We start from the raw sequence: 12,136 nt of genomic DNA on the forward strand, positions 1-12,136 counted from the left end.
GGACAGTCTGTGGTGAAAAGCTCTTTGTTAACCTGGATCTGAGTATCCGTGAATGGGGAATGTCTGAATGTCCACGAATGGTGTATTTCTCAAGAAAAAATGATCAAAATGTCTCCCAAAACAGCATCTGAAAATAGTTTGGATGGCCTTTCATGGGGATAACCTGCTCAGAGGGTAGGATTTTGCCTTTCACCTCTCCAGTGGCTCTGCCCTAGATCATCATCTCTTGTATCTATACAACAAGCACATCTGGTTCCTGGGTTATATCAGCATAGAAAAATATTCAAGACTATTCTGTACGATAAAAATGGGGCATATTGAAGAGACCTGGACCTAGGCAGCAAGAGATAGAAAAGACAACGAAAAAATCAGAGCAGAGGAAAATTTCAGTAAAAATGATCTGATTTCTCTGTGGCCAGGAGAGATTTTACACCACATCATAACACAATTAAGCCAATGCTTTTGGGTCTCCAGATGAAGGATTCCCCAGGGCCTGTGAGATCAAGTAGAACAGAAGACTGGGAGGTCAATGGAAGGTCCAGACCTCCATTTGCAGCAACATGGATGGACCTAGAGATTATCATACACTAAGTGAAGTAAGCCAGACAGAGAAAGAGAAATAGCATATGATATCGCTTATATGTGGAATCTAAAAAACAATGATACAAACGAACTTATTTACAAAACAGAAATAGACCCACAGACATAGAAAACAAACTTATGGTTACCAAAGGGGAAGGGAGGGAGGGATAAATTAGGAGCTTGGGATTAACAAATACACACTACTATATGTAAAACAGATAAACAACGAGGACCTACTGTATAGCACAGGGAACTATATTTAATATTTTGTAATAATCTATAAGGGAAAAGAATCTGAAAAAGAATATATATATATGTATATATGTGTATAACTGAATCACTTTGCGGTACACCTGAAACTAACACAGCATTGTAAATCAACTATATTTTAAGAGAATAAATAAAGATAAAACTTTTAAAAAAGATGAGGTTAAGGCTTATAGGATTAAGTAACTTCTGTACAGTTAAATTACATGCACTCAGCATAGATGGGGTGGAGAAGGTAGGGTCCGAATCCAGGCATTTTGACTTGAGTGGTCCTAACCTCTACACTATACTATCCTGATGACAATGATCATATGGTCATACGGAGTCCAACCACACTATATCTCTGTTGCAAGTAGATTGATCATCTTTGCACACCCTTAAGGTATAAACCTCCTCTAAAAACTTATGTTAAATAAAATAACACTCAGATAATAAAATTGTAGCCAGGAATGCATATTTATAAAATCATGCAAATGAGGCCATCAAAAGCACACTATGTTAGAAAAGTTAATAACTTGTAGTGAATTTGAATTTAAAATCAGGAGCCTATCTCTGATTAGGATTTGTCAGCATAATAGATTCTTTGGCACCAACCTGCTCATATCCAAGCAGTCATGAAGGAGAGTGCACAGAAAGGAGAAGCTGGCATCCCAATTACTTCACTCTAGTTAACCAGATGCCAGACTTTAGTTAAAATCCTGATACACAACTGAAATGCACTGATTTCCTCAGAGTCCTGACCGTGGATGGCCACCAGCTGCCTGAGTCATACTGAGTTGGAACGTAGCACCCTATTACCTCACAGATCATTTCTCCCCAAAATGAGCCATCTTCCTCCAGTGAGCCTAGGGATTTGAAAAATCCTGAAAGCAAGGCTGCTTGAAGCCTAACCAACTTTGCCTCTTATGTAACCTAGCATCAAACTACTGTTAATAAAAGTTCTCCTCCAAGAACTTAGCCACGGCTAATATCCTTCACTTTCATGATATACACACATTAGGTGAATCCCACCCCGTTTCTTACTGTCCTATTCCCAGAAAAGAGGAAATGCCGTTAGTATCTCCTTCTGGTGTACCGAACAAGAAACAATCACTTTTAACATGAACTAAGAGGTAATGCACTATTTACTGGAGAGATAACAGGACAGGCATGGTATTGTATTTGCAGGTACAAAGAGACCTTCCTATTCCAAGAGAACTTCTTATGGATGCTTGGACAATGAAAAACTCAGATTCTTGATCTGCAATCGCTTTACAAGTTGCCAACTCAGGATTTTTCCTGGTACTTCATTACAGAGGAAAGAGTCTAATCACATGTTCTGTTCAATCATTTGGCCCATCAAGGTGGTATGGGAATACAGTTCCAAAATTTCTACAATTTTAATAGCTCTCAGGAAAAATTAAAAGTGTCAGCATCTACCACGAGTTTGCCAGGACTCTTTTGAAACCAGATGACAGGTAATTTCCTTGGAAGGGCTTAGCACCTTTAAAATATGACGTGCCACTTTTTTGGTATATACAACAATCTCTTCGTTAACAGGGTTATTTTCAACTGTCTCCCCATTAATTATCTGTAAGTACTTAAAAAAATGAAAAAATAAAAAAGTAAAAATTTCTAACTATTCTTCCCTTAGAACCCACAATGGTTCTAAGACATTTTTCAAAGGACTAAACAGCATGCAAGCTGTAAAAAGGAAACAAGGGGCCTGGATAATACATCAATTGAAGAATCAAACTAGATTAATTCAGCATAATGGCGGGTTCTGTTAGATTTGGGCCAGAAATAAAGTAGTAATAAACATATCTAATGTATGTATAGCACTCTAGAGTTTGCAAATACAGCTTGAAGATCATATACCTTACTTGACCTTCATGGCAACCCAAACACTGATTTGACAGACAAAGAAACTGACACTCAATAAGACTAATTTGTCTATGACACAGGGGTAGTGAGTGGAACATTAGAATTAGAATCCTAGTATACTGATAACATACCATACATACGCAGTATGTTAGTAGGAAAAGTATCATTTTTCATTTCTTGGTAAAGAGCATGTATTTTTAAAAGTCAACCATAAGATCTGTGGACATGGTTAAGCAATTTTCCAATTTCACTTACTGGTTTGATTTGCTACACTTAACAGGTTAGTAATGAAAAGTCCTAAATCTGTCCTAGTCTGATACTCTCCTGATTACATTCGAGACCAGACGATTTCAGCAACTCCTGGGAGACAGTACATATCCATCATTAATATCCTCCCACTGTCTCAGCAAGTTTCACATTATGTTGTATCCTGTCTCCCCATACGTGTTCTCTCCTTCTTTCTCCATCCTTTAGCTCAAAACCAAAAAAGAGTCTTCACTTATGATGCAATCTCCCAGTTAAAGGAGTTCCGCTCTCTGAGACATTGTTACGACTTCCAAATAGTGAAACATGTCAAAGCAACCAAAACTACGCCCCATCCCTGACCAGACAGCCCATTGTTTATTAGATGAAAGTGACAGAGCAGATGTCAACATCTTGTCTGAATTTGGGAGCAGCATGTAATCAAGTCATGGGATCTTTTAGAAAAGGTTGAAAGATGCAGAGAAGCTGGCATAGGTGCCCAGGAGTGGAAGCACTGCCTGCCAAACAGAAGGCCAAACGCTTTTATAAAAATAATTTCTCCCAGCTAGAAGGATAAAGTAGAACCTTCCTGGGCTTTGCTTGCATTCAAAATATTACACTTACAAAGAAAGAAAATAATTGAGAAGGAAAATATGTAGAAGCAGCATAATAAAGTAGCTCACACAGATTTAGGTTCAAATCCTGATCTTGCTTTTAGTTGGTGACCTTGTGCATGATAAGTCATTGCTCTTGGTCTCAGTTTTTCTCATCTATGAAATGGGATCATAAAGTCCCTCTAGTGTGGCAATTTTGTGAGGATCAAACAACTTAACGTATACGAAAATACCTAGCATCTTCCTGGGATCCTGCAGTCACTTCATGTTATGAGCTGAATTGTGTCCCTTGTCAAAATTCACATGTTAAAGTCCTAACCCCCAGTATCTCAGAATGTGACTGTATTTGGAGATAGGGCGCTTTAAAGAGGTAATTAGGTTAAAATGAGGTCATTAGAAGTGAGCCCTCATTCAATACGACTGGGGTCCTTATAAGGAGAGGAAATCTGGACACACACACACACACACACAGAGGGAAGACAACGTGAAGACACAGGGAGGAGACAGCCCTTCCAAGCCAAGGAGAGAGGTCTGGAGCGCACGCATCCTTCCTTCAGTGCCCACAGGAAAACCAATGTTGCCAACACTTAGGTCTTGAACTTCTAGCCTCCAGGACTGTAAGAAAATTAATTTCCGTTGTTTTAAGCCACCCAGTCTGTGGTACTTTGTTAGAGCAGCAAACAAATACATTCTACAAATGTTAGTTTCCTTATGGTTACACAATTCTTTTTTTTTTTTTTAATCTTTTAAAATGGGCAGTCTTGAACTGCTTTGCAGTTGGACATAAGGTAAATCATCTTGTTCTAAATTTAAAGGACAAGGGATGTTCGGATGTTCATGCACAAGAGAGAAAAAAGGAAGCCTGAGATTCAAATCCACCTTAACTCGGGCACACATCAACACTTTCTTAGGAAAAGCACTGGTTACCAAGCATCAGCTCATAGTACTTGCGTGAGATTTGGTTTTCTCTCTTCAGCACCAACAAGCAGGGGGCAGTGTGACCACATGGGCAGAGAGTGGCCTCTGTGTGGCCCTTTTTCCCTGTTAGTCCCCAAATACAAAAGAAATACGCTGTGGGGGGGGGTGGGGCAGAGTTTAAATAAAATGGAAAATAGGACATCTAAACCTCTCTGTAAGAGAAGTTTATATTTTACAGCAATAAAGCCTAGAAAATAAAGCTTTCTACAACATGGAAAACCAAAACCAAAGCAAAGCAAAGCAAACAAAAACCCCCAACCATCATGTAGCCCAGTTCACTGTGAGCTACCTGAGAACCAAAGTTATCTTAATCATTTTTGCAAATCCAATGCCAAGAGCACAGTGCCAAGCATATATTAGATGTCCAATAACTTGGTTTTTTATGAAAAGCATAAAGAAAACATTTTATTAATAAGTTCAAGTGAGAGTCATATTTATCCCCTAAAGACACAAATATGGATATAAAATAGAATTAGCTTTATTAAGGTAAATTAAAACAAGTTAAACAGGGAACTAAAAAAAAGTACTGAAAATTTCAGTCATTAATTGGTAAACAAATTTATTATAACAGATATACACCAAAGAGAGCATCAAGTAAGTTGCTGGGAGAAATCGCCACCATTCTAAGCAAAGCACCAGAAAAGTAATGAATCCATATGCATGCAAGTTTTACTGGGAGGTGGGAAGGAGAGGTGAACAATATGTTTTTTTAAACATTATTAATTCCATATGTCAATACACGGCAGAAAAGGAACATCGATACCCAAAGCTACTCAAACCAAAGTAAAAAATACCTCTGCCACTGAAACAAATGACATATATTGACACATATACTATTTGGACAAAGACTAGAGTACAGTGAGTGAGAGAGGTCTGAGAGTGGTAGGTGGGAACTTGTATATGATATACAATTTCAGCTGGTTTGTCCAACTTTATACTGGGGGTATGGAGCAAGGGAGGGGGGATTCTGCTTCTGGAAGAAAAGGATAACACCCTAGGGACAGCCTTCTGATTCCTTTGCCTCATTTTTTGCAAAAGTGGCTTCTCACAGTAAAGATGGGAACTAACCTAGTTACTCAACTTAGATTAACTGAGACTTGAAATAAGCATGAAATTGAAATTCCTTGCAAACGGTCAAAGGCAACTCAGCTTTCCATGGCTTGCATGTGAAAGCTTTCTTCTTTTCCCTGTAACCTGCTTTTCACTTTTTATTGCAGGTGCTGAATGCTAAAAGGAAATATCATGGTAGGGAAACCGCAGGCTTTGAAAGAAAGCTGATGGACTGAACATGCATTCCCGTCTCTTGCTTCCCAGTTCACATCAAACCCTGGTGAAGATGTACAACAGATGAACAAAATCCAAAACTGTGCTGAGAATAAAAAGAGGAACCATGGCCGACCAGAGGTTATGACAGATTGTAGGAAGACAGAAAGCTGATGGGATGGCAATGCTTCTAAAGGAAAGTAGAAGCAGCTACAGCTTGAACTCAAACGAGCAGAAGGGTCATGACAGACATTCCTCCTGGTGTGGGGAAGGGGATGAGTTGGGGCAGTTAGCCCTCATCCCACCCTCTGCCTGGGGAACAAAGCTTTCTAAGGTGGTGCTGATGCTACAGAGTGAAGCTCACCTGAAAACCGAAGCTCACCAGTGACCACGCCCCATTTACATTCACAAAGTTCATAGTCTCATTGTTGCTGCTCTCATTTGGGGGCGGGGCCTGCTCAACAGCAGAGGGAATCCACACCAGCTCCTTACTCTAATCACCTGAACTGTCCAGTCATGAATACAGACAGCCCAAGATCACCAGACACTTCAAGAAAAAACAAACAACATAAAAAGAAGGGCCAAGATGTTTAAAAAAAAAACTGAAAAATTGACTCAGCAAGAAACAAAGATAATCCAGGAAACAGAATTAAAAAAAAAAAAAAAAATCTCTGTTAGTATTCTAATGAGGTCAAAAAGATCTCATCTATTGAAGGAAAAAAATTTAAAAGTAAGCAACTGTAGGAAAAAAAAAGAGCTATCAGAGAACAAGTGTTTTCTTGGAAATAAATATATCATTACCAAAATTAAAGTTTATTAGAAGGAAAGAAGAAGTAAACAAAATCCTTTCCTAAAATACAGAGCAAAAAGCAGGTTTTTTTAAAGGTGAAAGTAGTTAAAGGACATGGAGGCTTAGTTCAAGAGGTCTTATACTGGAGTTCCAAGAGAGGAACAGAGAAAATTAATATGAAGGAAATAATAGAAGAAAAAATTTCAGAATCAAAGATCAGCCTTCAGGGGCTTCCCTGGTGGCGCAGTGGTTAAGAATCTGCCTGCCAATGCAGGGGACACGGGTTCGAGCCCTGGTCTGGGAAGATCCCACATGCCACGGAGCAACTAAGCCCGTGAGCCACAACTACTGAGCCTGCGCGTCTGGAGCCTGTGCTCCGCAACGGGAGAGGCCGCGACAGTGAGAGGCCCGTGCACCGCGATGAAGAGTGGCCCCGGCTTGCTGCAACTAGAGAAAGCCCTCACACAGAAACGAAGACCCAACACAGCCAAAAATAAATAAATAAAATAAAAAAAAAAAAAAAAAAAGATCAGCCTTCAGATTAAACAGACATCTGAACATGAAGGTGAATTTTTAAAAATCCTACTGCTAAACATAGTCTTAATATAATTTCTGGAAGTCTAAAATGAAGAGGAAATATAAAAATCTTCCGGATGGTGAAAAAAGTGACAAACGGACATGAATTTTATTGGCATTTGTCTATGTATCAGTAACACTAGACGCCAGAAGAGAATGAAATGGTGCCCTTATAATTCACAAGGAAGTAATTCTGAACCTAGAATTCTATGTCCATTCAAGTTGCAAACAAGCTTGAGGACAAAGAATCAGAAAATTTACCTTCTAACACTCTTCCTTTAAAACTCACATGAGAGGGACTTCCCTGGTGGTCCAGTGGTTAAGAATCTGCCTTCCAGCACAGGGGACACAGGGAACTAAGATCCCACATGCTGCAGGGCAACTAAGCCCCGATGCAGCGAAATAACTCACTAAATAAATATTTTTTTAAAAAATCACATGAGAGGGGCTTCCCTGGTGGCGCAGTGGTTGAGAATCTGCCTGCCAATGCAGGGGACATGGGTTCGAGCCCTGGTCTGGGAAGATCCCACATGCCGCAGAGCAACTGGGCCCATGAGCCACAACTACTGAGCCTGAGCGTCTGGAGCCTCTGCTCTGCAACAAGAGAGGCCCACGCGCCGCGATGAAGAGGGGCCCCCACTTGCCGCAACTGGAGAAAGCCCTCGTACAGAAACGAAGACCCAACACAGCCAAAAATAAAAATAATAAATAAATAATAAATACAAAATTTAAAAACAAAAACATAAAATCTGGAAAAAAGTTGAACACCTATATATCCACTGCAGACTTTACAATTAGTATTAAAAAAAAAAAAATTACATGAGAATCTTCACAGTAATTCAAGGAAAGGGGAGAGATGGGATCCAAGAAACAGTATATCCAACCTAGGATTCTGTGAAAAGAAATCCAAGGATGGCATCTCTACAGCTTGGAAAGTATAAAAATAAAGCAGAAAGCCAAAAGATTCTCCTCCTAAAAAAAATATCTCTGCAAGAAGAGCTGATTCATTTCAATAGAAGCTGATTCCATTCAATAGAAGGTATGAGGTAGAAGCTAGAAAATCTTCATGATATAGAAGGTGTACATGTTTCTTTTCTGAACCTATATTCAAAAGAGCTAACTGGAAAAATTCCAAGCCCAAAAAAACTTTACAAGACAATAATGGTCTAAATATGTAGCCAATTAAAATAAGGCATGCCGTTAATCTTATGGGAGTGTAGGAAAGGAAACCCACTTCACCTTGACACTTGGCGATGGCCTCTCCAAGAGTTAAATGACATTAGCTTTCACTCTCAAGTTAGTGATATAAATTCCTCTGAGGTTCTCTTCTCCTGAATTGTTTCTACCAAGAAGAATATTTCCACAATCTTACTTTATAACAGTTCTAAATTTTAGACCTAACCTATAGACAAAGCTTGAAAGACCTGATTCTAGTTCTAAAGCCAACTGAAAATGCGGTAACTCCTGTCCATGTAAAAATAATAATACGGCTGAAAGAAGTCGGGAGGGGGCAGAGAGGGTGATGCTGGGCCTCTCAATTCCTTCTCAGCCTAGTAGAGAATAAAGAGATACCACACACAAAAAATAGCCAAAATACATAAATTTAAGTAATATTACCTGAAGTGAACATTTACTACTAACAAAACTCAGGAGGTGAGAGGTAAGATTTATGTAGGCTAGACTGTTCTTTTTTCATCACTCAGAGTCAAGTGATACTGTCAAAAATTTATAAGTCACTACTTACAAATTTATGGTTTAGAAATTTGAAGGAAACCACCAAAAAAACAGACATGGTTAAAAATTGCTAGTTCCAAGGACTGAGCTGAGAGAGATAGAAGATGTTTACTCTTCACTTAATAGATTCTTGACCATTTCCATTTCTGGAATGTTTTCTCCTTTTAACAATGATAAAAAAATAACAAAATGATGGCAATATTTTAAATAAATCTGTTAAAAATGTAAGGCCAATAAACAAAACCAATTAAGTATAAACTTGGTATCTGCATTTCCCAACTCTGTAAACTGATTTCTTCTGGAACAGGGTGGAGGGTAATAAAAAATGTGGGCTTTGGAGTTGGATAGACTTGAATTTCAGGTTTAGCACGTACTAGTAAAGTGATCATGGGCTTAATTTACCAAACTTTTCCAAGCCTCAATTTCATCAGTCACAAAACAGTGAAAAAATTTAGCTTGAAGCATTGTTATGACAATTTAAAAAAAGATTGTATATTACAATGCATTGATGAGATAATCTATAATAAAACTTGAAATGAGATAAAGGATATATTAAAATATGTGCCAAGCACATATTAAGCACTCAACAAAGTTAGCTGTTATAATCATTAACCCTCAGGTCGCTATCTTTGGGGTATATAGTTGGCAATTCAACAATAAAATCCAAGGTAATAAGAGCATTGTATTGCTAGGCAACTACAATAGAGACAGTTACTAATCGGGTATCTTTTGTGCCTCCTGGGGCAGTGAGTCTCAAATTCAATACGCATAGGAATCACCTGGGGTTCTGGTTATAAGGGCACATTCTGATTCAGTGCATCTGCGATGAGGTCCAAGGACCTGCATCGCTAACGAGCTCTCACGGGATGTCAGCACTGTGTTCCAGGGACCACACTCTGAGTGGCAAGGCCCTAGATGATGGAATGGGCTGGCAAAGGTATCTACAGATGTTCATATTACAAATCTATAAGGCTGAATTTTTTCTTCTTTAAACAAGATAACAATGAATAGATGTATCTTGCTCTTTTATGTTCAGAAACTACGTTAGATGATAAATGCATACAGAGTAGAGGGATCTTCTATAAAAGGTCAGTGTGTCCACCAGCTCTTGTCACTCTGTACTCCCCATGGATCTGCCCTTGGATTGGCTGATGCAGTCACCATGTGAATGGATTGACACTGCTTGACCACCTGTGAGAGGTCACATGCCAGCGATGGAACAATCTCTCGTGCTAATTTATTCTGGACCTCTGCTGCCTCGGAAAATTGCGCGTTAGAGTATTTTCACAAGTGTTATTACGGTAAATCATTTGGGCTGACATTTTAAGTATTTCATGTTTACAACCCCTTTGCAAAGGGATTTAGCAACGTCCAAAAAGTAGATATGCACTTGCCCTTTGAACCATTTCCAGGTTCTCATTTCTAGGACTCTACCCTGAGGCTACCCTTTTGTGGGAGACAGAATAATGGTGCCCCAAAGATGTCCATGTCCTAATCCCCATAGCCTGTGAATATGTTAACCCTACTTGGCAGAAGGGACTTCACCGATGTGAGTAAATTAAGGATCTTGAGATAGGGAGATTATCCTGAATTAATTAGGTGGGTTCAATGTCATCCAAGGACCCTTAAAGTAGAAGAGAGAGATCAGAATAATGCGATGTTCTCCATCCACCATTGCTGGCTGTGAAGATGGAGGAAGGGAGACAGGAACAAAGGAATGTAGGTGGTCTCTAGAAGCTAGAGAAGCCAAGGAAGGGCATACCCCCTAGAGCCTCCAGAAGGAACACAGCCCTGCTAACACCTTGCTTCCAGCCAAGTGTGACCGACTGCAGACTTCCGACCTCCAGAGCTATAAGATAACAAATGTGTGTTGTTTTAAGCCATTAGGTTTGCTGTAATTTGTTACAGCAGTAATAGGAGACTAATACACCTTCCACAAATATGAAATAGCATAGGCATAGGACATCACTGTGGTTCTATTTGTAACAGCTAAAGATTGGAAACGACCCAAATATCCATAATTAGAGACTAGTTGAACAAATACAGTGGCATGCTCTGCACCTGTAAACAAGAATGAGGAAGCTCTCTATACCTAATATGAGCTGACCTTTAGGACATATTTTCAAGTAGGAAAAAACAAGATACAGAACACTATGGATTTTACCTTTCAAGTAGGAAAGAAAGAGAAATAAAAATATAGATATGTTCCTTTTTCATAAAGAGAAACACTACAGGGTAGGCCAGAAATAAATTAATAAAAATAATTACTTATGGGGTATGTGATGAAGAAGCTAGGGAAGGAAGCAAGATATCCCTGAGAATATATCTTTTAATATATCACTTTGACTTTTGGGCCAGGTACACGTTTTACATATTCAAAATATAAAATTATATTTAAAAATAATTTAAAATAAAATTAAAATATTCATATTTAATTTTAATAGTTTTCTGCCTACGATTTACATTCTAAAACCTTCCCTAGACTTACTCCGCTGCTAATGGAATTCTATCCCAATGCAAAATAAATACTCTAATCGAGAAACTGTTTCCTGACACAACTGGCAAAATCACAGATTGCTGGTGGGTTAAGATTGACCATTTCTGCTGATTTTGCTGTTTGTTAAACCATATTCTGACATTACGGACCTAACTGACAGGCTATGGGACACACGGTACACCACTTGCAAAGCAAATAGAGAAAACCAATTTCATAGAGCTAGCAACGGCGCCATCTGGTGGCAAAACCTAAAGCTATAACTTAAAATTGAAGTACAGATTCTTTTTGAAGTGGTATGCTCTTTTATACTGAAATTATACTATATGTGGGGAAAAAAAGCAACCAGAAATGGCTGGTAGTAAGACCTTATTAACTCCTGTGTGAAACTGAGGTGACTCTTAGTACACGATACTGATATATTACATTTAAAAATGCATTTAGCTTGCACAAAATCCTTATTGAAACTCAAGCAACAAGAAGCAATTTTGAAAAAAATTATTTTAGTGTCAATTATAGACATGCCAAATCTATTTTCATAGTTTTTAAGATCCATGTTATAAAAATGCAGCCAGTTTCAGTTTAAAAAACAAATAGCCAGGATGATTTACACAACGATTTCTGATTATCCAGGTTCCTAAAAGGGAGAGATAGAAACCAGTACCACATCCCAGAAGGGTCTAAAGTACTGAATAAAACACACCTCATTTGTTTTTCATTCTTCCTTTCCCA

The sequence above is a fragment of the Balaenoptera physalus genome, assembly GCF_965194825.1.
Source record: "Balaenoptera physalus genome assembly, contig: HAP1_SCAFFOLD_706, whole genome shotgun sequence".
Lineage (NCBI taxonomy): Eukaryota > Metazoa > Chordata > Mammalia > Artiodactyla > Balaenopteridae > Balaenoptera > Balaenoptera physalus.